Raw genomic sequence first — 26,864 nt, 5'->3', positions numbered from 1 at the left:
ATTTTCCCGTACGACCATTCCAGGAGTGTACTGTGAAGAATCAGGTATCTGGTAAAACATCAAATATCCGAAACCGCTGCGACTGGAAAAAGATACTGCAAGAAAGGGACCGCCATCAACGGAAGAGAATCGTTCAACGTGACAGAACTGCAACCCTTCCACAAATTGCTGCACATTTCAGTGCTGGGTCATCAACAAGTGTCAGCGTGGGAACCTTTCAACTAAACATCACCGATATGGGCTTTCGCAGTCGAAGGTCCACTAGTGTGCCCTTGATGATTGCACGACACAAAGCTTTCCGCCTCTCCTGTGCCCGTCAACACCAACATTGGACTATTGATGACTGGAAACATGTTGCCTGGTCGGACGAGTCTCATTTTGAAATGTATCGAGCGGATAGACGTGTACGAGTATGGAGACGACCTCATGAATCCATGGATCCTGCATGTCGGCAGGGGACTGTTCAAGTTGGAGGAGGCTCTGTAATGGTGTGGAGAGTGTGCAGTTGGAGTGATATGGACCCCTGATAGGTCTAGACACGACTCTGACAGGTGACACGTACATAAGCATCTTGTCTGATCATCTGCATTCATGTCCATGAGTATTCTGGCGGACTTGGCAAATCCAGCAGGACAATGCAACACCCTACGCGTCCAGAATTGCTACAGAATGGCTCCAGAAACACTCTTCTTAGCTTAAACATTTACGCTGGCCACCAAACTCACCAGACGTGAACGTTATTGATCATATCTGGGATGCCCTTCAACGTGCTGTTCGGAAGAGATCTCCACTCCCTCGTACTCTTACGGCTTTATGGACAGCCCTGCAGGATTCATGGTGTCAATTGCCTCCAGCACTTCTTCCGACATTAGTGTGAGTCCATACCACGTCGTGGTGCGGTACTTCTGCGTGCTGGTGTGTGCCCTACACGATATTAGGCGTGTGTACCAGTTTCTTTGACTCTTCAGTGTAGAATGCATAGGCGTATGAACGCCACTAAAAAATACTATCGGCTCAATGCGCTGTACGAGCCGACGGTGGTTCGACAACAAGCCCGGGAGCAGAACATCGCAGGAGGAAGCTACAACTCGCCGTGCGAGTCAATCTGCGGGGAAGCTAAGTCCGAAACAGCCTAGAGACGTGCAGGGGGATGAACACAACACACAGCAGAGGTGGGCGACTGACGACCGAGAACACGGAACAGCACGAGGCGCAATCCGAGTTCCGCGGTGTTGAACTCAATGTTACGACTGCCCCGCCCAGCTTGCTGTAGCCCGCAGCTAAAAGCTTCCGGCAGCGGGACCGTCCACGCAGCGTGTTTCGTGCACCCGCTATGACAGTTGCCTACTCCATCCCGCTCCACTAAGGACACCAGCTCATCTGCCTCCATCGCGATGTGCGCTGGCGGGGACACTAAACCCGATGTCCTATTTTCGTGATAATTTTTTTTCTCTTGAGGAATGCAATTGCGGGAAAGGTAGACATATGTCTCCTTGCTCTCCATCGTCCTCTTCGCGGCAATAATGTGGTGACTGTAAACAATTCTTGTCTGGGAAAGTATTGCTGCAAACATTTTCCAGCATTACTTTCGGCCACATGTATGTACAGCATTGTTTTCGACAATACTGCCGGCAGTAGTACTAGTGCACAGAATCATCGCGTGTACCGGACTTCTTTCGTGAGGCGAACGAAGTATATTGAGTACTGTGTATTCAGATCTTCATTTTTGTGGCCATAGTGTCCGTAATTGCTTTGCAATTTCTGACGGTATTTTCGTTCCATTGTTATAAATACGAGAAAATGTGTTTCTATCGGCAGATGCTTTTCGCTTTATTGAGGTAAAGCATCATCAGTGTCTGTAATAAAAGATATTTACAATCTGATTTGTTTTTGAGATCTAAAAACAGTTCGTTAACGATTTGTTGGTTTTTACTTACGATACTTAGAGCACAGAAACATATTTAAACAGAACAACAAGCATACAATAAACCAAAAAGAAGTATAGGTCGAAGACAAAGTAGTGCCAATGTTATATTGGTGACACTACAAAACACAATACACGCTTAGAAGTATAAAAATAAACTGTAAACAGAGTTGTACGGAAAAAGAGTGCTCTGTAAACGTTCTAAATTCGTAGTTTTGCAGAGCAATGAGCAATTAGACTAGAAGTAACAAAGTCTAATGAAGAAAGACACCAAAAACGTGTTAGCAGACGGCATTCCTTGCTGTAGGCGGAAAACTAAACAGAAATCATCGTAAGTAAAAACAAACAAATTATTAATTAATGTTTTTTGACGTTAAAACAAATGAAATTGTTCATATGTTTAATGGCAGACCACTGATGATAGAATGGCAAAATAAAGCGAAACGCATCTGGTGCGAAAAACACACATTTTCTTGTGTTTGTAACGACGAAACGCAAATAACTTGAGGAACTGTATATTCAAATCCGATCTCCGTCACACTGAGCCAAGACCTGTATCGAAAGTAAATAAAGTAGTTTGCTGTTGTAACGTATGTGAGAGAATGTTAAGACTTGGATTTTTCTGCGTACATGGAATTTCTGTTCCACAATTGCACTGGCGGCTTTGTAGTGTGCTAAGGTACAAGTCATAGGTAGCAGATACATATGAATTTCCTAGTTCTTTGAAAACGCGTTGTTGCTCTTCCTGCGTTATCAGCAGGGAGACTAGAGTTACTGCTTGTGTTCGAAAGAGTGAATAGGTCTCATTAAAATCATCCAGGTAACACACTCTGGCGCTATTGCAGTCATACAATATTACGCCACTGCTGCAGTTTGAAACACTCTTGTGTAATGGCTTTCCAGTTTACCAACTCGGTAAATAGACGTAGCGCTTTACATACGCCAACAACAAAACTTTCTTGTACTGTATTTGATTTTCAAGCTAAAACACTATGGGAAAACATATCACCTGCAATTTGATTAATGAAAGGAAACAAATAACGACTTAATTGTATTTAATATTCAGATTAATTAACATACATTCTTTATTTTTGTTCTATCGTCCGTTTTAATTAATTGTATTTAATATTCAGATTAATTAACATACGTTCTTTATTTTTGTTCTATCATCCGTTTTAAACATATATTCTTTATTTTTTTTCTATCGTCCGTTTTATGATGCTCAATGTTCTTTCCTCCTTAAAATCTCACAGCATAACCCTTTTTCTTGCCTGTAGTCTCACAGGAGACAGCTCATTTTATTTCTCCATCCAATAAAACACGAGAACATTCCTAAATAGAACAAATTAATATATCGTCGTATCAAAGAATAAGTATTACTTTTATTGGTACAACCCTGCTCGTCCTTGTTTGGTTTTCGCACTCTCGTCTACAACCCGTGTTCCCTCTATCGGGTCGTCCTTAATCCCGAATGGGTGAGAATGCTCTTGTCCATCCAATATCGTCTCTCTCACTTCTCCACCGTTTACGACGCGGAAAACGAAATAAAAATCAATTTTGTAATAACTACTTCTTGTTTACGTACATTAGAACATCATCTTGAATTATATTCGATTTGTGTGCTACTAGAAATTGTGTGCTTGTGAAAGAAATTCATGTAACAGTGTATACGCGAAAAAAGGAGAGCTTCTGTAAAGTTTGGAAGGTAGGAGACGAGATACTGGCAGAAGTAAAGCTGTGAGGACCGGGCGTGAGTCGTGCTTCGGTATTCTCAGGTGGTAGAGCACTTGCCCGCGAAAGGCAAAGGTCCCGAGTTCGAGTCTCGGTCGGGCACACAGTTTTAATCTGCCAGGAAGTTTCACATCAGCGCACACTCCGCTGCAGAGTGAAAATCTCATTCTGGAGTCCATGTAATGCTTGTGACTGACTTTGCAGCAAGAGTCCCATTGTGTGAGTGATTGCTCCCACAATGGATTGACCGACCAGATTTCCTCTATTGACGAGGCCTCATTTGAATGGTTCAAATGGCTCTAAGTACTATGGGACTTAACATCTGAGGTCATCAGTCCCCTAGACTTAGAACTACTTAAACCTAACTAACCTATGGACATCACACACATCCACGCCCGAGGCATGATTCGAACCTGCGACCGTAATAGTTGCGCGGTTCCGGACTGAAGCGCGTAGAAACGCTCGGCCACAGCGGCCGGCTGCCTCATTTGGTCATGATGGTATTTTGAATAGGACGAATAGCCACGTGTGGGATGAAGAAAACCCACACGCTGTAGTAGAGTGACACCATCAAGTACGTTTTGCTGTGAAAATCTGGGACGCTACTGTAGGGGACAACATCAATGGGGCATATCTTATATCTAGCCGCCTGAATGGCCACCAATTGACCTCCGGCGAAGAGTTTTACCTCAGTTGTTGGAGAAAGTACTTATGGCTGTGGATGTGGATACACTGACAGCGCATCACCCCACTTCAATATGGATGTCCGCAAACATCCTGGTGCTGTGTTTCCTGGTCGCTGGATTGGAAGGGAAGGTCTTATTCCATGGGTAGCGAAGTCACCTGATCTGAATCCCGCTGATTACTGCCTAGGAGGATATCTAAAGTCATTTATGGATTAGGCACCAGTGGATATGCAGATGGAATTATTGCCAAAATTGTAGCTGCCTGTGACATGATTGGAAACACACCAGGGATAATTGTCATGGTGCGTCAGAATCTTGTTCGCCGATGTCAGGCTTGGATTGAGGTTGATGGTAGTCAGTTTCAGCACAGTTTGTAAGACACTGTACAAATTGTACGTTCATTGTGTGAGTGATCGTGTTTGCGGTTAACTAATGTAAACAGAAAAATACACAGTAATGTGATTTTATTCCTATTACCTCCTTAAGCTGGCTTCTTCGAGCCGAGTTTCCCTACCTCAAATTGTTCAGTAGAGCAACCTCTGTGTACTATTAAATTTTTGCACCCTGTTATGGAAACACACTGTATACTCAGCAGATCCAAACAGAATCCACCCCACTTTCCCCAGTCAGGGCTCCCCCCCCCCCCCCCCCCTCACCATTCCTCTCCTGTTGGTCCTCTTTACTCTCCCAAATCCCTCCTCTAAACATCCACGCACACAAACACCTTCTTGCGCACTGCCACTATTGCTACGTTTCCTTCATACCCCTCTTCCTGACAGTCTCCGCTCTTTCATGACCTCCTCGTCTATGTCCCTATGTTAATTAGTCAACACATCGGCTTTTTCACTTTTTCAACTTATGCAATTGTCCATCTGTCTTTTATAGTTTTTGAAACATTTATTTTTCATTCCATATGGGTCACTATTTCAATTAATCACTAAATCCGCCTTCTACACTTTAAATTATGTAACTAAAATTCTGTCTTTTTAGTGTATCAACATTTATTTTATGAGTTGCAGTGTCCAGTTTTATAACAGGTTTTAAATTTTTTCTCTAACATAGCTGAAATCCGACGACTTAGACTATCGCTCAAAAGTTATAGAACGCCCTAAAAGTAAGTTAAGTAAGGCAAGTTATCATATTCAAATACGAATTAGCTATATTTTTTCCACAGTGTCGCACTCAATAGAACGTTTGAGATTTTTGTCCCACGCTTTTAAAAATGAAATCGTTCAAAACATAACTTTCCGTTGCTATGCTGTTCAGTCTTCAAGCACTGAACGCGGCTAATTCTGTATTGTGGTAGCATAATCTCTCGTGACTCAATGGTGTTCATAGGACGTCAACAAACCTGTAAACACGGTTGCAAGTAAGAAAGGGGCCTATAGTTATGCACGACATATCAAAGAGTGAAACCGCGCGGGATTAGCCGAGCGGTCTAAGGGGCTGTGCGGCTGATACCGGCGGAGGTTCGAGTCCTCCCTCGGGCATGAGTGTATGTGTTTGTCCTTAGGATAACTTAGGTTAAGTACTGTGCAAGCTTAGGGACTGATGACCTTAGCAATTAAGTCCCATAAGATTTAAAAAAAGTGAACTTTAGTGAGTCCTCAGTGTAAACATCGACAATGGGACGAAGAAATAAGCTTTGAACAGAAAAATGTTTTGTAATTGCTGTAATTTGTGCCTTTAGGTGCAGCCCGTATTACTATTCGACAACTAGCACGTCAGCCCGGCCGATGTGGCCGAGCGGTTCTTGGCGCTTCAGTCCGGAACCGCGCGACTGCTACGGTCGCAGGTTCGAAACCTGCCTCGGGCATGGATGTGTGTGATGTACTTAGGTTAGTTAGGCTTAAGCAGTTTTAAGTTCTAGGTGACTGATGACATCAGATGTTAAGTCCCATAGTGCTCAGAGCCATTTGAACCATTTGACATAGCAAGTCTAGAACGTATTTCCTTGAGATGTGTACGTTATTCCCAGTAGAGGTATGCGGTTAGTGGCCTGAATCTGGACCGACCTCGAAAGGGTAGGCCAGAAATTACATCAAAAAGTAATGAGAAATATACAGGGTGAGTCACCTAACATTACCGCTCGATATATTTCGTAAACCACATCAAATACTGACGAATCGATTCCACAGACCGAACGTGAGGAGAGGGGGTAGTGTAATTGGTTAATACAAACCATAAAAAAATGCACGGAAGTATGTTTTTTAACACAAACCTACGTTTTTTTAATGTAACCCCGTTAGTTTTGTTAGCACATCTGAACATATAAACAAATGCGTAATCAGTGCCATTTGTTGCATTGTAAAATGTTAATTACATCCGGAGATATTGTAACCTAAAGTTGACGCTTGAGTACCACTCCTTCGCTGTTCGATCGTGTGTATCGGAGAGCACCGAATTACGTAGGGATCCAATGGGAACGGTGATGGACATTAGGTGCAGAAGAGACTGGAACAGCACATAACGTCCACATGCTAACACCTTTTTATTGGTCTTTTCCACTGACGCACATGTACATTACCATGAGGGGTGAGGTACACGTTCGACGGACGTTTCATAGGACGTCGAGGACGCATAAATTGGACACCCCGTTCTACTGATCTTACACCTCTGGACTTCTTTCTGTGGGGTACGTTAAAGGAGAATGTGTACCGTGATGTGCGTACAACCCCAGAGGATATGAAACGGCGTATTGTGGCAGCCTGCGGCGACATTGCACCAGATGTACTGCGGCGTGTACAACATTCATTACGCCAGAGATTGCAATTGTGTGCAGCAAATGATGGCCACCACATTGAACATCTATTGGCCTGACATGTCGGGACACACTCTATTCCACTCCGTAATTGAAAACGGAAACCACGTGTTTACGTGTACTCAATCGTAACAGGGAAAAGCCGATGAGTGTAAGAACTGTGACAATACGTCTCAGGCAGTGAACTTTAACGGGCTTGTGGCGGCTAAAAAACCATTACTGTAATCCTATGGAAGTGCTTTGGGGTCACTTGGATAGAGCAGTTAAGTCAAGGCCTGTTATCAATGTTCATCACATCTGGACCAGCCTACAAGACGAATGGCTGCATATCACCGAGGAAACGCTGAAGAAGCTGACAGCAAGAATGCCTCGCGTATGCAGAACAGTTATTAAAGCCAAAGGAGGGTACTTTGAGGAGAGTAAAATTTGACTGCATGTATTTAGTTTCAATAAAAGATTGTTCCAAATGTGACTTACGAGTATTTCTAACATTTGTGGGTCCAATTTGTACTTTTTTTCCTCAAAATCACTAGTGTTCAAGAACATCAGAGCGGTAGTGTATAGCCGCTCACAGCCTACCCTATCCCATATGGAGCTAGGAGAATGGAATGACAATAAAGGAAAATAGTGGTAACTTATGACTGACGCGTAAATGTAGCTGACAGCTGTAAAGATAATTTCTGGAAACCCTTTATAATGAAATAAGAATTATACAGCTTACAGCGTTTGCACGCGCGGTCGATGACTTGTCGACGACCTCTGCGGCGAATGGCTATAGCCGCAGTCCGCTCAGCTATCGGACTTACGCAGTCCCGCGCTCCCTCCGCGTCGCGCAGCCGGCTAACCGCGTTAGCGGTTCGGGATGGCGCCGCCGCCGGCGTCGCTCGCGCTCATTCGATTAGTCGGGGTCGCGGGACGCCTCCGCAGACCACCGGCCTCACAACTGCCGCACTATTGCGCGGCCTTCCGGGAAGGTGAGGCGCCAAAATTCGTTTCCAAGCAGCAAATGGCGAAATAATTAGGCCACCATCACGTCTCCCTCCGGGCGGAATATGCGGTGGGAAAATAAAATTGGCCCGGGAAAATAATTCGTACACCTTAAAACAGGCAATCCACCTTTCATCATATGCCCTGGTACGAAATTATGGCTTTTACCGGTTAAAATTGATGTAAATTAATTCTGGTGTCTTGGCATTAAACCTTGTTCTTCATCTAGATCTACATATATACTCCGCTAGCCAATAAAAGCGGCGTGTGGTGGAGTGCGCAATTCGCGCCAAAGGGATATTTCCCCCCCTTCTGTTCCACTCGCGGATCGCGCGAGGGAAAAACGACTGTCTGAACGCCTCATTACGAGCTCCTACTTTCCTCATCTTTGAATGGCGATCATTGTGCGATTTGAAAGTTGGTGGTAATAAAATATGTTCTACATGCTCGGTGATGATCGGATTTCGGAATTTAGTGAGCAGCCCCTTCTGTTTAGCGCGTCGTCTATCTGCAAGTGTGTCCCACTTCAAACTTTCTATGAGATTTGTAACGCTCTCGCGATGGCTAAATGTACCAGTCACGGATCTTGCCGCTCTTCTTTGGACCTTCTCAGTCCCTTGAATCAGACCCAAATGGTAAGGGCCCCATACGGACGAACAATAGTCTAAGACTGGACGAACTAACGTATTGTAAGCTATTTCCTTTGTTGAAGAACTGCATCGCTTCAGGATTCTACCAATAAACCACAATCTAGAGTTCGCCTTACCCGTTACTTGTGTAATCTGATCATTCCATTTGAGATCATTTCGAAACACGCATATACTTGACGGTTGTTACCGCTTCCAAAGACTGGGTATTTATTTTTTACTCGTACATTAATGGGGATTTTCGCCTTTTTATACGCAGTAGGTTACACTTACTAATATTGAGAGATAACTGCCAGTCATTACACGATTTTATGCAAATTCTCATTGATTTGTTCACAACTTTCGTGTGATACTACTTTCCTGTAGACTACAGCATCATCGGCAAACAGTCTAAGGCCGCAGTCAATACCATCAACCAGATCCTTTATGTAAGTCACAAAAAGCAGAGGACCTATTACGCTGCCGTGGGGTACACCTGAAGTTACGCTTGTTTCTGTTGAAGTCAACCAGTTCAGGACGACATACTGCTCCCTGTCTGTTATAAAACTTTCTATCCAACCACATATGTCATCGGATAGACCTTAAGAGCGCACTTTTTGTAGCAAGTGACAGTGCGGAACTGAGTCGAACGCCTTTCTTAAGTCGAGAAATATGGCATCAACCTGAGAGCCGGTATCTAGAGCCTGTTGTATATCATGCACAAACAGAGCCAGCTGTGTCTCGCATGACCGCTGTTTCCTAAAACCGTGCTGGTTTCTGCAGATGAGCTTTTCAGAGTCTAGAAAGGTCATTATGTCTGAATACAAAATATGTTCCATGATTCTACAACAAAGCGATGTCAGTGAAATTGGCCGGTAATTGTGTGCATCTGATTTTCTATCCTTTTTATAGATTGCTATGACCTGTGCCTGTGTCTCTCGTACTTGACTATGGTATGTGGCTTCTTTATTCCTCATAGTTTTTCTTTTATGGGGGTTCACTTCTCAGCTTAAGTGAAATGTAGCATCATCACTGAACGCTAAACGAGAAAGGAAATCACCTTGCATATCAATACCCAAAAATGATTCACGAAACTCTACACGTCAATGTTTATCACTATGTGACACTACATATCATATCCGAATATTGATATTTGGTTCTGATGGGGCACAGCGTCTGGTTGTGAGCACTGTGGGACGAGGATCATGGGAGAGCGCCCCCCGTGGCTGGCTGTAGGTGTGGCGGCACGCAGAGCCAACTGTGTGGGGCCCGCACGTGCTTCTCGGATTCGAGCGCCCCATCCGTGACGTCAGAACTGCCCTATGGCGAACCCAAAGGGTTGATTTATACTGTTCACGTTTTGCGCACATGCAGCGCAAAGTATTATAGATACAGAAGAGAGCATGATGTTAAAGAGGAAGCAAAGATGATGGTGTTGCCTTGTAGATGTGCTCTGGAGGTAGCGCCAAGCAGATTTTTTGCAACTGAAATCCAGTAAACAATTAATATCCTTTAGAGTTTTAAATTTTTTAAAAAGCTCTTAAACTATTCAAAAATCTTACTCTTAGTTGCATTAGTTGTTAGCGGTTCTTTTATCACACGGTCACACACAAACGGTTTCACGATGATTTAATGGGATCCGCAGGTGTATACCTCTATGAAAAATTACAATATAGTTAGAAAGTATAATAATGATAAAAATAAGGCAGCTAATCAGACATACAGGGGAACAAATAGTTACATAACTAATTTAGCATTGGTTTGCTAAAAATAAACGGTCTGCCAACATTCGGATTGCGTTCAAAGTGCCATAACAAGATAAACTGAATGATTACGAGGTGAAACACAAAACCTTCCCATGGGTAGCAGGCGTAGATAGTGTATACGAGCAGTGTAAGTCGCTAGTATGGACCTATAAAACAAAAAAAGAGTTCGAATAAGAGCCCAGAGGAAAAGTATGAGGAATAAAATCGTGTTTGGATACAAAACATAAAGATTCACCATTGATGAAAAATAGAGAGATGCCTGAAAAGCCGCTTTGTGGAGACGTGGAAATGCTTCAAGCAGGAAGGCCAGGTCACCTAACAGCTTATTTGAAGTAACGTCAACACCTACGTTTGATGTTAAGTTGTGACAATGGAGCTGTTACCTATCTCCGTTTAATTGTTCTCCTAATGGGTTCCGTTACAATTTAACCATTGGTATCAGATACATTATACACTCCTGGAAATGGAAAAAAGAACACATTGACACCGGTGTGTCAGACCCACCATACTTGCTCCGGACACTGCGAGAGGGCTGTACAAGCAATGATCACACGCACGGCACAGCGGACACACCAGGAACCGCGGTGTTGGCCGTCGAATGGCGCTAGCTGCGCAGCATTTGTGCACCGCCGCCGTCAGTGTCAGCCAGTTTGCCGTGGCATACGGAGCTCCATCGCAGTCTTTAACACTGGTAGCATGCCGCGACAGCGTGGACGTGAACCGTATGTGCAGTTGACGGACTTTGAGCGAGGGCGTATAGTGGGCATGCGGGAGGCCGGGTGGACGTACCGCCGAATTGCTCAACACGTGGGGCGTGAGGTCTCCACAGTACATCGATGTTGTCGCCAGTGGTCGGCGGAAGGTGCACGTGCCCGTCGACCTGGGACCGGGCCGCAGCGACGCACGGATGCACGCCAAGACCGTAGGATCCTACGCAGCGCCGTAGGGGACCGCACCGCCACTTCCCAGCAAATTAGGGACACTGTTGCTCCTGGGGTATCGGCGAGAACCATTCGCAACCGTCCCCATGAAGCTGGGCTACGGTCCCGCACACCGTTAGGCCGTCTTCCGCTCACGCCCCAACATCGTGCAGCCCGCCTCCGGTGGTGTCGCGACAGGCGTGAATGGAGGGACGAATGGAGACGTGTCGTCTTCAGCGATGAGAGTCGCTTCTGCCTTGGTGCCAATGATGGTCGTATGCGTGTTTGGCGCCGTGCAGGTGAGCGCCACAATCAGGACTGCATACGACCGAGGCACACAGGGCCAACACCCGGCATCATGGTGTGGGGAGCGATCTCCTACACTGGCCGTACACCACTGGTGATCGTCGAGGGGACACTGAATAGTGCACGGTACATCCAAACCGTCATCGAACCCACCGTTCTACCATTCCTAGACCGGCAAGGGAACTTGCTGTTCCAACAGGACAATGCACGTCCGCATGTATCCCGTGCCACCCAACGTGCTCTAGAAGGTGTAAGTCAACTACCCTGGCCAGCAAGATCTCCGGATCTGTCCCCCATTGAGCATGTTTGGGACTGGATGAAGCGTCGTCTCACGCGGTCTGCACGTCCAGCACGAACGCTGGTCCAACTGAGGCGCCAGGTGGAAATGGCATGGCAAGCCGTTCCACAGGACTACATCCAGCATCTCTACGATCGTCTCCATGGGAGAATAGCAGCCTGCATTGCTTTGAAAGGTGGATATACACTGTACTAGTGCCGACATTGTGCATGCTCTGTTGCCTGTGTCTATGTGCCTGTGGTTCTGTCAGTGTGATCATGTGATGTATCTGACCCCAGGAATGTGTCAATAAAGTTTCCCCTTCCTGGGACAATGAATTCACGGTGTTCTTATTTCAATTTCCAGGAGTGTATAATCGTAAGACAGAGATTTAGGAACCAGGTTTTAAATTGTAAGACATTTACAGAGGCAGATGTGGACTCTGACCACAATTTATTGGTTATGAACTGTAGATTAAAACTGACGAAACTGCAAAAATGTGGGAATTTAAGGAGATGGGACCTGGACGAACTAACTAAACCGGAGGTTGTAGAGAGTTTCAGGGAGAGCATAAGGGAACAATTGACAGGAATGCGGGAAAGAAATACAGTAGAAGAAGAATGGGTAGCTTTGAGGGATGAAGTAGTGAAGGCAGCAGAGGATCAAGTAGGTAAAAAGACGAGGGCTAGTAGAAATATTTGGGTAACAGAAGAAATATTGATTTAATTGATGAAAGGAGAAAATATAAAAATGCAGTAAATGAAGCGTGCAAAAAGGAACACAAACGTCTCAAAAATGAGATCGACAGGAAATGCAAAACTTCTAAGCATGGATGGCTAGAGGACAAATGTAAGTATATAGAGGCTTATCTCACTAGGGGTAAGATAGATACTGCCTACAGCAAAATTTAGAGACCTTTGGAGAAAAGAGAACCACTTGTATGAATATCAAGAGCTCAGATGGAAACCCAGTTCTAAGCAAAGAAGGGAAAGCAGAAAGGGGGAAGGAGTATATGGAGGGTCTATACAAGGGCGACGTACTTGAGGACAATATTATAGAAGTGGAAGAGGATGTAGATGAAGATGAAATTGGAGATACGATACTGCGCCAAGAGTTTGACAGAGCACTGAAAGGCCTGAGTCGAAACAAGGCACCGGGAATAGAATCATACCATTAGAACTACTGACGGCCTAGGGAGAGCCAGTCCTGACAAAACTCTACCATCTGGTGAGCAAGATGTATGACTCAGGCGAAATACCCTCAGACTTCAAGAAGAATATAATAATTCCAATCCCAAAGAAAGCAGGTGTTGACAGATGTGAATATTACCGAACTATCAGTTTAATAAGTCCCAGCTACAAAATACTAACGCGAATTCTTTACAGACGAATGGAAAAACTGGTAGAAGCCGACCTCGGGGAAGATCAGTTTGGATTCCGTACAAATATTTGAACACGTGAGGTAATACTGACTCTACGACTGATCTTAGAAGGAAGATTAAGGAAAGGCAAAGCTACGTTTCTAGCATTTGTAGACTTAGAGAAAGCTTTTGACAATGTTGACTGGAATACTCTCTTTCAAATTCTAAAGGTGGCAGGGGTAAAATACAGGGAGTGAAAGGCTATTTACAATTTGTACAGAAACCAGATGGCAGTTATATGAGTCGAGAGGCACGAAAGGGAAGCAGTGGTTGGGAAGTTAGTGAGACAGGGTTGTAGACTATCCCCGATGTTATTCAATCTGTATATTGAGCAAGCAGTAAAGGAAGCAAAAGAAAATTTCGGAGTAGGTATTAAAATCTATGGAGAAGAAATAAAAACGCTGATGTTCGCCGATGACATTGTAATTCTGTCAGAGACAGCAAAGGACTTGGAAGAGCAGTTGAACGGAATGGACAGTGTCCTGAAAGAAGGATATAAGATGAACATCAACAAAAGCAAAACGAGGATAATGGAATGTAGTCGAATTAAGTCGGGTGATGCTGAGGGAATTAGATTAGGAAATGAGACACTTAAAGTAGTAAAGGAGTTTTGCTATTTAGGGAGTAAAATAACTGATGATGGTCGAAGTAGAGAGGATATAAAATGTAGACTGGCAATGGCAAGGAAATCGTTTCTGAAGAAGAGAAATTTGTTAACATGGAGTATAGACTTAAGTATCAGGTAGTCGTTTCTGAAAGTATTTGTATGGAGTGTAGCCATGTATGGAAGTGACACATGGACGATAAACAGTTTGGACAAGAATAGAATTGAAGCTTTCGAAATGTGGTGCTACAGACGAATGCTGAAGATTAGATGGGTAGATCACATAACAAATGAGAAGGTACTGAATAGAATTGGGGAGAAGAGGAGTTTGTGGCACAACTTGACAAGAAGAAGGGACCGGTTGGTAGGACATGTTCTGAGGCATGAAGGTATCACAAATTTAGCATTGTAGGGCAGCGTGGAGGATAAAAATCGTAGAGGGAGACCAAGAGATGAATACACTAAGCAGATTCAGACGGATGTAGGTTGCAGTAGGTACTGGGAGATGAAGCTTACACGGGATCGAGTAGCATGGAGAGCTACATCAAACCAGTCTCAGGACTGAAGACCACAACAACATAAATTATTCTCTAATTTCATTTGTTCATGTTACACTACAGCAAGTTTAAGTTCCTTTTGACAGCTCATCTATGTATGATTTGTACCATATACGCCTAATATTAATTTATGACTGTGGAGTGGTTATTCGTTTCCATTTAACTGTTCCTCAAATGGGTTTGTTATAATTGTAACTATTTTATACATCACTCTGCAATTTCATATCACTCAAGTTGTATTACACTAAGTTTTTGTTCCATTGCACAGGATGCCCACCTACGTATTTGTTCTACTTATGTCTACTACTATTTTAAGGCTATGGAAGGATTACTTGTCTTTTTAATATGTTTGTCTAATGGGTTTTGTTGCAATTATAACCGTTTTCATAGATCATTGTCTAAAGATTATTAATGTTTTATCACAGGAAATTTCAATGGCACTTCTAACCTTAGCGGCTTTTACCTCTGCTCTGTAATATCCCTGTATGTAATTGTAACACTACGGACGGTATTTTTTCTCTTTTATTTATGACGGTTCCCAGCCTTCGTTTGGTCCGTAATCATGTGTCTTACATCTCCATCCTTGCACTCTCTAGCAGCATATTTCCATACATCGTATTTTATAGTTTTATTACAAAAAAGAGATCTAGCTACCAATGGGTAGTTGAGATATTTCCTTGTTTCATAATTTAATTAATTAACCTAAATGAGATTTTTAATGTAACTTTTGATTAAAATCAGGATATCATTTTATGCAAGAAAGCTACGTTAGCAGGAAGGCAGTAAGTGTTGGCAAACTTGATTGCACACGAAATATATCATTTGGTTTGTAAGCTTTATATTTTTAATTGTCATTTTAACTAATTGTTGACAAATTTGCAGTTTTTGCCCACAATTTGAAATTGACAAACTTACCTTACACCTGATTGCAGTAGTGCACAGTGTAAAACACAAGATTCATACATGCCTATACTGTAATTAGTGAAGGCACAGAGATCGTGAACTATTTTAATTGCTGCTGCTAAAATTTGCAGTTGTTTAAAATTAACTTGTGGGGAGGCTACAGCAGTTCTAATTAAGTGTAACATATCCAATTTGTTTATGTATTTACCACGCATTGATGGCACATTCAGGTTTTTACTGCTGTTCTGTATAAAATGTTTCGAAAAACGCTGGCGGTAGGATGTCAATAACTGACGCACAGGCTTGGATTTTCCGGGGAGGAGAGTGTCGAAGGATTAAGAGGGTGACCATCGTATTCTTTATGCTTGTTCGGGATGGCTTGGCGGAGGCAAGACTTATGCTAGTCGGAGAGGTGATCCGGCCACGCACAGAAGATTTCATGTCGTCAGTTGCAACACTTCGCAATATTTTGTGTCAGTTCAGTGGGTACTTAGAGATATTCTGCACTGGTCAGGACTATCTTTTATTTCTGCCAGTTGTTCACTCGAACTTGTATTTTAGCGAGTGAAGTCGATTTGGTGTCTGAGTTATTCGCGCTGCATCTGACTTTTAGCTCAGTTTTCCAATGGGGACTTGATAATTTCGTTTACTAGTCGCCACTTCAGATTACTGCATCCTGTGTTGATTAGACTACTATTAATTTATGTTACTATGGAGATCGATTAAGTTCAGCTGTGAATACCGCCTGTTTTTTCCAGTTGTTTTATGTGTTTTGTTTATATAATGCATGTGCCAGTCACTACGTTGAGGGCTCAAACTACATTTCAATACACTTAGCTGCATAGTCTATATCATCAGCCTGCAAGATCTTGTGTGATATGCATTTCAATAAATTTCATGTGCTAAACTTGACTACCTGTTGTTAGGGAATATTATTTAGATTTGTTCCACCTACGATCAACCTAACAGTATTTTGCGTCTTATTATTTTTATTGTTGTTTTCACTCAAAGTGTCAATAGCGGAAGTAAGAACAGTAATCCCCTAACAGTCGAAAAGCAACAGTGACTTTTATTGTCTCACTTATCATTAAGTGTTCGAAGCAACTGCATCCATTGTGATCACAAAAGAAGCCAGACGAACACATAAGGAATGAGTAATTCTTGGCTGTCATGGCGGTTGGACTTTCGACTTTTGTGGACAAGGTGCAAAACCCTGTTGAATGCACAAAATGTCTTGAACGAGAAAACAGGCACCCCTTATACAAGTAACCAGCGTCTTGGAACTGAAGATGCCGAATGCTTCGGGATGTCGCAGATGCAGTGCCATACTATCGACGATAGTCACTGAGCACAGTTATAAATGAATTGCACCCGTTGAAACGTAGGAAGCAAAAAACCTTTTGTTGTGGTCTTATCTACATCATGACTCGATGCACACTGCAAACGAGCGAACGAGTGCGCTTCATCAGGGAGACCTCAACCGGCAACTACATGAACCAGCAACTGAACTACTGGAGCCAAGATAAACTTTTAGTTTCGATGCCTGTCAAAATTTGTCTCTCGTTTCTGTTTCTATTCATATAGGAGATATACCAGGGACGCACAATAAATAATGCAACAAACATCTTTCTCAGAGCAGGATGGTTCAATTCACTATTAAAATACGAGTACATCATATTGTTTCCTTATTTTTCAATGAAATTTACATTAAGTTCTGCGGTCTAACGCCACCTCCATGTGAGAGCTTGTATGCCACCATGGAACCATTCTATCGGCCAGCGCCTCACCCAAGTTCTGGGTGCATCAGTAACTTCCCGATCATTACTGTAGTACTTCCTGTGAAGTCCATCCTTCAGTGGACCAAAGCGACGGAAGTCAGAAAGTGCGAGGTCTGGCCGTAGGGCGGCTCAGGAACAACAGTCCACCGAAGTTTTGTGATTTCCTCTCGGATGTGCAGACTTTTGTGCGGCCTTGCGTTATCGTGGAGAACAAGTGTATTCGCATTTTTGTGGCCACGAACACACTGTATCATTTCTCTAATTTCCTAAGACTCTCACAAAAGACATCAGAGATTATAGTTTGACCAAAAGGGAGGCCATCGTACATGAGCCGTGCTGGCCCCGGCTTATGCGTTGGTTTAAACCTTGACTGTTACTCTGCGTTTGGTTTCCCGCGGTTATTGCGGTTATGCCGTGGTTCTTCTTCTTTCTACGTATGGCAGGAGCGGTGTGTATCGATATTCGCACCTTGTAGTATCTTTGGTCTGATGCTTATAGTTTCCGGCTAGCGGTGTGCGGCAGTCTGTCGATTGGTGTAAATCACCCAGGAAATGTCCGCGCGGTGCAGTGGGTCGGGAACGCTGGCGGTATCTAAGCAGTGTCGGAGTGTGTGGGAACTGTTCCGATTGCTACAGGGTTCGTGGCTCACCGACCAAGGTCATCAAAGTTTGTGCCGTTGGTTTTCGTGGTTGGCTGTTGGCGGTATTCCCGTGAGCAACAGCAACTGTTAGAGTCTGCGAAGGTTTGGCCATCATCCGGTGTTCAACTGTATTTTGGTTATTTGAAGTCGAAGTGCACCAGCGGAATTTTCTGCCTTGTTGCCGTTAGCGTTTCGGTTACCTGCCCTGGCTGCTGATTAAAATTCAGGCAGTGTCCTTTCCTCACCGAGTTGTCGCTGTGCAACACGTGTGTGTAGTTTTGACAGCTTAAGCATACTTGGTTGTGGGCGGCTACGCCTTTTACATTCTGGCTTTGGAGTTCTTTGTGCACTGGTCGGGTGGAAAGCAAGTTGTCTTGTCGGTGGGTCCGTTGACTGTCTCTTGGTTGGGTTGCCGGCGGTTCGGATATAGTTGGGCCGACTACCTGTCTCTCCTAAGCGAACTTTAGTATTTCAAGTGCAGACCGACCCCCGTAAACTTCTGAGCACCGCTGGCTGTACTGCCATTTGTTATTGGTGTATGACTGTCTATTTTAATAACTTACAGCCGATGGTTTGAATTTGTATGCTTTTAGTTGGGTTTTAAATAATGACCCTTCAGCCACTTTAAAATTGAAAATTCCTTACTTGTCAAGTCCTGCATTGTTTGCCTCATTGAATTTTTTTTTTATAAAGCTTTGGGCTTTCTGCCTGCTATAAATTACTTTAGTTGTTCTAAGTAATCGGCCTTCAGCCATTTTTAAATTAAAGTTATTGTCTTTCAAGTATGAGACTGTGTGGGGCCTTCAGCCTAACTGAAGGTAAAGCCTTCTGCCTTGTGATTTTTTTTTTTAAATTTATTTATCCTGCAGTTTTAAATCATGGGCCTTCAGACATCTTTAAATTAAACTTGTTTGCTTTTCGAGTGTTAGAGTAGTTGGGCCTTCAGCCACGTTATAGAACTAACTTACATGAGGCCTTCTGGCTTCTAAATATCCTCTTCTGAGTCTGAATTTTAAGTTAATGGCATTCAGTCGTTTTTAAATGTAAGTGGTCGTGCCCTTAAGGCATCAGATAGTGTGGCCCATTCAGCGGATAACTAAGTTCAAAAATTTTTTCTGTATTTTTTTGGACAAATAAATGTTATATGTGTTTCAGTGTAAATGACAGCCCCATTTTTGGCCCTTTTCCACAATTCCAACTACCTGTTCTGTCCTGCGGACTTAATCAGGTTGTCTCAGTATAGAATAACCTCCCCAGAGTCCCAGAATGCTAAAGATATAGATATTGCCACCTGGTGGTACTGTTTTGAACTTCCTCGTCGAAGAAGTCGTTGTGTGATGTAACACTATGGTCTGCCGACATGTTTCGGCCTCAATGGGGTGAATCCATGCTTCATCACTAGTGACAAGGTTTGACGAGAAATCGTGACTATCAGCTTCGTAACAAACAAGCAATTCACCGAAGTTGTACCTTCCTTCCTCTTTATGCTCTTCAGCTAGGCTTCGAGGAACCCATGCGAGTACAAATCTGAATACGAAAACAGGTTGACAAGTGTGTCAGCACTAAAAATGTAGCTGTCAGAGTGAGCAATGAGCTGCTTGATTGTTATTCGTGAGTAAGAGTGCGGGCTCGTTGCAACATTTTTGGCGTCAAAGCTGTGTGCAGCCAGCCAGCGTGTTGAAACAGATTTCTGTCTCCTTGGTCCGTTGACGACAAATGCTTCGCCCAGCGACTTCACTTCCCCTTATCAACTGCCTGGTGTCCGTAGAAATACTGTAAGCGTCCGTGAGTACTTTTTATGCTCAGGTTTCCCGCCGAAAGAAATTCAGTAACTGCTCTTTGATACGAAATAGCAAACCCTGTGTTATTAAAGTATTCCGAAGGAACACTGTACCGTACTTTTTAATATTACAGGCACTGCTGTTTTGTATTTATTCGAAAACATCAGGCCGTCGACTCCCAATAAAAATGTCCTTTGTGGACGGGAATACACGTAATGTACGACTGCTGATTGTGGTACATGGATGACGACATGGAAGTTTGCGTCTGGCCGTGTGTCGTCCACGGATAGCCAAAACGTTTCAGGGGAGCGCTGTCGTAAAGCGGGAAATCTGAGTGCCAGTCGTGGTCCGGCACAAATTTTCATTGTCGTCATCCCAATATACAGCCGATGGTGAACATATTTGCAATTGCGAGTACACTTCCTGAACTGCTCGTTTGTTGTAACGCACCTGAGTTGCACGCGCCATTTTGAAGACTGGTAATAGTACTTTGCTTTACCGGGAGTTCATGGAAGTATATGAGATGACACGGTAATGTTTACACATGCTGCAAACAAAACTACCATTAACGTTTGGTTGCACACCTATCTTCACCAGCATATGTTAAAAATCAATTATTACTGGCTTCTCCGACTTACGTTTACTGCAACTAATTAAAGAAAATTTTACATCAGACGGATTTCGCTTTTATTTACAAAGCATCTTCTGTAGTCATTCTGCTAATTTGGATACATATGTTTCTACATTTTGGTTGTATTAGATTAAAGCAGTATTTATGAAGTTGGCATGCAGTTTACCTACGGTGTTTCTGCCTCTTCTTCGCATGTCTGAAAACCACAATTTCTTCCCTCTTTGTTAGCGGAGGTTGACGTCGAAGAGACTGTGTTACACAAATACATTTCACAGTTTTTGCCTTTTTGCACATCCTATTACGCTGCATTGAGTTTATTTATACTTCACCTCACTTTCGCGGGAACACGTGACTGGCGTTCTAGTTCCAAAAGTAAGGAGAAGTGTAAATACGCCAATGCAGCATAAGAGAAAGTACAAAGAGGCAAAACCTGCGAACTGTAGAAGTGTAACGAAGTTTGTTCCGACGTCCATCTCCGCTAACAAAGAGGGAAGAAGTGACTGTTTGCAGAATATGTGAACAAAGAGTCAGAAATACCGTAAGTAAATTTCACGCAGACTTCACAAAGAAATTCCGTTTTTAATCTAAAACAACCAAAAATGTGCAGAGATATGTTTTCGTAACTGCAGAATAACCACGGCAGATGTTTTGCGAATAAAAGTGAAACGCACCTGGTGTAAAATTCCCTTTAATTAGTTGCAGTAAGCTTGAAACGGAGAAAGCAATAATAATTACAAATTACAGTTACTAATACAGGCCCCAAAATCAATGTATTGCATTGCTTATTGAATGTCCAACGTTGTTATGTGTATTAAGCTAAAGCCTTTCATGTAATAATGAAACTGTTTAGTTTTGCAAGTACTTGAATTAAAAATATTCCTCGTAATGTAAATAAGAACCGCATTGGAACTCGTTTTTCAGAATTCATAAAGTAATGGAGCGATGTCTAGTTTGAGATGAAATTCGAACGCCAGTGGGATATGCAGTGATGTAACGCACAGACGTTTTCCCCAACTCGAGCAGCACACCGTCTGATACAAACTCGCTTACGGAGTTCACTCGCCAGTGCGGCGTGTCGCTTTGCAGCAGTGAACCGGTTACACACGTCGGACTACCACAACTGCATGTACGGCTAGCGCACAGTTGCGGAATTAATCGTCGTTAACTGCATTAGCCGACGCTAACTTCGGGCACTGCGGTACAGGACTAACCCTTTGAGGTAATTCCTGAACCTAATGCGTGGCAGGATCCGCAGGGGGTATCTGATACTGTCTCCCTTGCCGTTACGACATCAGGTGTAACGTCATTTCCCTGGCAGTATATATCATGCAATAAGAAGAAACCTGCTACGTTGTATACATGAGCTGTTTGTGAGACATTGTTTGTGTCTAAAACTAGTTCCCATGAGATAAGTTTATTTGGGTCAAACGATTCAGTCACAACAGACACAGAAGCCGTCACGTTAATGTTGTGTACATAGTTCCGCGTAGTCAGCGCGTACACAACTTTCCCACTAGAGCGCGCCCCGCTAAGCACAACAGCGCAGGCGCAGCGCTCGTCCGTCTCCGCACTATGAGATGGTGCTGTCATAGAGACGGACCAAATTCTGCTTCCGCCGATCCGCGTATTAATATGTAACGCAGCCAATGAGATTGCTGCTAACGTAGAACCTTTTCTCCTCGCGGATCACACTCGCGCAATGATACATGAACGCGCGAGGTATTATAATTAGTGTACAGATCTCCGATTAGTCAGTCTGCATTAGTCTGCATTTGTCTGTACCAGTCTGTAGTCAAGTTTCAGTCTGCGCCTAGTAAGATTATCATATTCCTGTACATAGCAATGAAGAGAAATGTATAGACACTTTTGTCAAGTATCAGAGATATGAGAGAATAAGATTAACGTACCAATACCAAAGGAACTTCAGATTGTCAATTGTAAATAGCATCCAGAACCAAGTTAAGTAAGGTTTATGCTGGTTATTATTTTAATAAATGTGTGTGAAAATTAATCAAGTTCTGTTTAAAGTTGGTCACCGTCAATCTGCTACTCTAAGCCTGCAAGTGGCATTCTACCGTCTGACCTAACGGCAGAAGGTAAACACGCCACGATAAGATCACGAGACATATTGCTGACACTCGCCTACTTCGTTAGAGCGACAAGTCAAATAATCTGATGGTGTGTGTACCGAAGGTCTTACAGTACGCATACCACAGTTAATACCTTTGAACAGCTCTCCAGAATACTCTATCCTATGCCAGTTTATTCATCTATGGCGGTCCGAGGCGTCTTGTAACGGTCCGCGCGGTTTCCCCCGTCGGAGGTTCGAGTCCTCCCTCGCGCATGCATATATATATATATATATATATATATATATATATATATATATATATATATGTGTGTGTGTGTGTGTGTGTGTGTGTGTGTGTGTGTGTGTGTGTAGATTAAGTAGTGTATGTATAAGCTTAGAGACTGATGACCTCCGCAATTTGGTCCCATAAGACCTTACCACAAATTTCCAAATTTCTTCACCTATGACTAACTACTGCAACCTATATCCTTCTGAGTCTGCTTACTGTATTTATTATTTGGTCTCCCTCTATGACTTTTACCCCTATGATTCCCTTCAGTACTAAATTGGTGATCTCTTGGTGTCTCGGAATGTGTCCTATCAACTGATCCCTTTTTATGGTAAAGTTGTGCCACAAATTTCTTGTCTTCCCAATTCTATTCAGTACCGCCTCCTTGATTACATGATCTACCGACATAATCTTCAACATTCTTCCGTAGCACCATATTTCGAAAGCTTCTATTCTCTTTTTGTATAAACTGTTTATCACCCATGTTTCACTTTCACACATGGCTACATTCCAGACAAATACTTTCAGAAAATACTTCCTAACACTTAAATCTACTTCTGCACAAGTTGTAAATACCTTCCGCTACATGAATTTTACGCGTGCTATCTTCACAGTTTCAATGAGTGTATTGTGATCAACATTGCCAGAAGGTTCTCCAAAAGGAAAGTCGGCTTCTACCAGTTTTTTTATACTTCCGTAAGGAATTCGCGTCAGTATTTTGCAACCATGACTTATTAAACTAAGAGTTCAGTAATATTCACACCTATCAGCACCTGCTTTCTTTGGAAGTGAAACTATTATATTCTTCTTGAAGTCAGAAGGTATTTCGCCTGTCCCATACATGTTTTTAACCAGGTGGAATAGTTTTGTCATGACTGGCTCTTTCAAGTCTATCAGTTCTGAAGGAATATCATCTACTCCCGTGGCCTTGTTTCGAATTAGATCTTTCAGAGCTCTGTCAAATTCTTCTCACAATATTGTATCTCCCATCTCATCTTCATCTACGTCCTCTTCCCATTCTATTATATTGGCTCTGAGCACTATGGGACTTAACATCTGTGGTCATCAGTCCCCTAGAACTTAGAACTACTTAAACCTAACTAACCTAAGGACATCACACACATCCATGCCCGAGGCAGGATTCGAACCTGCGACCATAGCAGTTGCCTGGTTCCGGACTGAGCGCCCAGAACCGCGAGACCACCGCGGCCGGCTTCTATTATATTTCCTTCAGTTTTATCTCCCTTGTATAGACCCTCTTATACTCCTTCCATCCGTCAGCTTTCCCTTCTTGCCCTAGGCTCGGTTTTCCATCTGATCTCTTGATATCCATACAGCTGCTTCTCTTTTCTCTAAAGGCTGGAATATGCTTCTAAATTCTTGCATTTTTCCTCTAGCCATTTCCTGATATCGAATTCCAGTTCGCAAACACTATTAAATTTTCGTCTCTCTTAACTATTTAAATAATTCTTTTATCTTGTCATACAATTCTTCAATTTATGCATCATCTGAGGAGCCAACTGGCATATAAACTTTTACTACTGTGGTTAGTGTGGGCTTCGCGTCCATGTTGGCTGCAATAACGCGTTCGCTATGCTGTTCATAGTAGCTTACGCCATCTTTCCTGTTTTCTTATTCATTATTAAACCTACTCCTGCATTACCCCTATTTGATTTTGTGTTTGTAACCCAATATTCAGGAAAAGTCTTGTTTCTCTTGTCACCGAACTTCCCTTATTCCCACTATATCCAACTTCAACATATCCATTTCCCTTTTTGAATTTTCTAACCTGCCTGTCCGATTAAGTAATCTGACGTTTAACGCTCCGATCCGTAGAATGCCAGTTTCATTTCTCGTGATGACATCATCTTGAGTAGTCCCCGTCCGGCAATCCGAATGGGGCCATTTTAACTCCGCAATATCTTACCCAAGATGACGCCATCTTCACTTTCCCATTCAGTAGACCTGCATGCCATCGGGAAAAATTATGGTTGTAGTTTCCCCTTACTTTAAGCCGTTCGCAGTACCACAACAGCAAGGCCGTTTTGGTTTATGTTACAAGACCAGATAAGTCAATCATCCAGACCGCTGCACCTGTAACCACTGAAAAGGTTGCTGCCTCTCTTCGGGAGAAACAAGTTTGTTTGGCTTCTCAACAGATATCCCTCCGTTGTGGTTGCACCTATGGTACGGTTATCTGTATCGCTGAAGCACGCAAGCTACCTCAACGACAGCAAAGTTCATCGTTCTTGAGAAGGGAGGGAGGGAGGGAGAGGGCAGCTATGATTGTAAGATACCACAGAGCTGCAAAATTTGTGAGGAGAAAGGGGAAAAAGTCTATTGGCTTTACTTTTGGGAAAGTCCTTTTCCGAATACTTAGGGAAAAATACAGGAATAGTATTTGAGATTTGCAAACCACCGTTGTCGAACATTGAAAGAATTTTCCAGGAATTTGTCTGAAGATGCATCGACAAAAATACAAGATACCCAAATAAGGAAGGCTTGGTGAGTAGGATATCGGAATCACGTAATATAATCTTCCGTGTACAAAAGTGCAGCTATCTTATGTTACAGTAATAAGTGTGTGACATTAAGTCACGTAGGAGGATGCGACCATTCTAGTAAATATGCGTAGATTTGTAGTTATGCTGGGTAGGTCACCTAAAGAAGTCGTACAGGAGGTGAAGAATGACTTTACTGATCATGAAGCATGCATGACGCGTTTCGGAATTATGTCCATCATCAGAAATCCAAATGAAACTTTGCCGAAGTACATGGGCGTTACGAGTCGTGTACGCAACATGAGACGACTAGTCTATCCGCTAGAGTTTTACAAGAACAGAAAGAGTTACGAAATAAGGAATACCACGAAAACTTTGCAGAAATTCTACGACGATTTCTGCGGCAGCATTGTCGCGGACGCAGACACATTATAGGTGATTATAAAGAGCGTGCACCTCCTCAGAGTTTGCCGGCGTTGTCTTAGTGACGTAAGACAAACGCAGATGCAGTACAGAGATTATGAAGATACCTTAATCCTAAGATATTATGGTTTTAACATGTATACATAAAATACTATCATATTTTATTGCAAATGGTAGATTATACTTTGCTAAGGTTGACAAGTCAATAAAGTTCCCCTCTGCTGCTATGACTATGTGCACATTGTTAGTTACAAATAAAAGAAAATATAAAATACGTATGACTCACGTGTATCACCTTTATAAATATGCAGTGTAACGTTGGGATAATGTTTCTGTAACACCAGCTTCCGCTGAATTAGCGATATTTGCTACCTCAGATACTTTGATGGTCAAACAGTTAACAAATGTATCTAGTACATAACTACATCTACAGCAGTTTATTTTCCGTTCAGTCACTGCTTTATGAAATTATGCACTGAAGTAATAAAATTGTCTTAATTATCTTTTAACAGGGTACTTGAAAATGCTTAAGGTCGAGTTTTACAACTGTACGGAAAAAAACAGGAAAAATTAACAGTTGTAGACAGCATGCAGCCGTTGAAAAATTTTTTCCAGTGTATTATGAACTTGTTTCACATCTCTTGGTAATATAAGTTGGTCAGCAGTTGCGATAAGCCTAAGAACTATGTTACACGTATTTTCTAAATCGTACATGTCTCTCTTGATATTCTGCTTATATTGAACATGTTTTTCGTATGTACATGTAGCTGACTAGAAACTTTTCTTTCGCTTTATGTTATCGAAGCTATCCTTGGACATACGTCTTTTTTCAAGGCATTATAGTTTTGTCAAGTATTATTTCCAATAATAAAAAAATTGCGAATAGTTCAAATATGCTTGAACTTACAGCTCCTTTTTTCTGACACAAACAAATCTTCGTCCTGGCCAACTTCAGTTTACTTTTTCCTTCTTCTGTGCATCAATCTACTCAGTAAACATTATCAAAGCTAACTACGTTATTATCAGAGCAGAGACACGAGAGAAATATCCATCTGTCTCTCCCATGAAGGAACATTTCAAGTCTTTGTCTCCAGTCTTCACGGAGAAAAATCTCTGAGAGACACACAAAACGTTTTAAAATTGCATATTTCGACGTTAATATCTTTAGTATTGTCACAGCACTGTCAGAAATGAAATGATGTGGATGAATATTCATATCACAGACGGAGGGTAATGCAGTTCCCTTGTATCGTAGCAGCCAGTTTCATTGATATGCAGATTG

This window comes from Schistocerca piceifrons, chromosome 2 (genome assembly GCF_021461385.2).
Source record: "Schistocerca piceifrons isolate TAMUIC-IGC-003096 chromosome 2, iqSchPice1.1, whole genome shotgun sequence".
Classification (NCBI taxonomy): domain Eukaryota; kingdom Metazoa; phylum Arthropoda; class Insecta; order Orthoptera; family Acrididae; genus Schistocerca; species Schistocerca piceifrons.
Note: the sequence above shows the minus strand (reverse complement) of the source record.